Here is a 1,217-nt window from a genome sequence, read left to right as displayed (position 1 = left end):
TTGTCGATCTGGTGGTATTAAGTTCTGGGTTGGACTTGATGATGTCAGAGGTGTTGTCCAAGCTCAATGATTCTGAGATCCCTTCCCAGGTTAGAACTAAGGGTCTCCATCCCATCCCAGAGCAGAACCAGGAACCTCCACCCAATCTCAGGTCAGAACCAGGAACCTCCATCCCATCCCAGGGCAGAGGCCCTCCCATCCCTGCTGGGGTGAACTTGAACCTGTCCCAGCCCTGGACCTCTAAGATCATCAAATCCAACCATTCACGCTAAACCATATCCTCCAGCACCAGATCCAGACACCTCTTCAACACTTCCAGCACTTGACAGCCCTTTGCATGGAGAAATTCCTCCTGAGGCCCAAACTCAGTTTCCACAGGCACAGAACTCGGGAGCAGAGCCTGACCCCACCTGGCTGCACCTCCTGGCAGGGAGCTGGAGAGAGGGAGAAGCTTCCTCTGAGCCTCCTTTTCTCCAGGCTGAGCCCCCACAGTTCCCTCAGATTCTCCTGGTGCTCCAACCCTCTGAACACCTCCAGCCCCTCAGTGTGTCCCTCAGTGACAATTACTTCCACAAAACACACCCAGACAGCAGGAGCTGAGCACAGACACAGGTACAGGCAGGGCGAGGTGACCAAGCTACATGTAATATCTTAAATAGAATACAAATATAAAATGGAACAATAAAATATTTACAGAAACCATGGGATACACCAAATCCTGTCTCCACGGGCTGGTGACACAGCAGGAGGGAAACAGCGAGGGGGGAACCTTCCTCTCTCCCAAAGTCATTCCACCTGCAGGGGAGATGGCTGGGGGAGGAGTTCCTTCAACAGGATAATGGGGCTGCAGTTCAGGGGGCAGCTGCAGCTCAGGGAGCAATCCTTGGAACCAAGAGGCACTTAAACCTTAAACTTCCCTTCCCAGTTTCCTGCAGAGGATGGGAGAACCCTGGCTGCCCTCCCAGGATCCTGTTCCCAGCAGCAAAGAGCACCCTGATAATTCGAAGTAAGGCTGGATGGCCACCCCAGCCACCCCCCCTGGCAGCGTGTTTGGTCCACAACACCAGTTACTCTGCTCCCTCCCACCCCACCCACTTCTCACCCCCCCAGTCCAAGTGAGTGTCCATCAATAAACTCCAGAGTTGACATAGTAACTCCAGGCTTTGGAGAGAACTGTCCAAGGAATCAGAGCTCCAAAGCATTGAAATGTGTCGAAC

Source organism: Acanthisitta chloris, unplaced genomic scaffold (genome assembly GCF_000695815.1).
Source record: "Acanthisitta chloris isolate BGI_N310 unplaced genomic scaffold, ASM69581v1 scaffold13296, whole genome shotgun sequence".
Taxonomy (NCBI): domain Eukaryota; kingdom Metazoa; phylum Chordata; class Aves; order Passeriformes; family Acanthisittidae; genus Acanthisitta; species Acanthisitta chloris.
Note: the sequence above shows the minus strand (reverse complement) of the source record.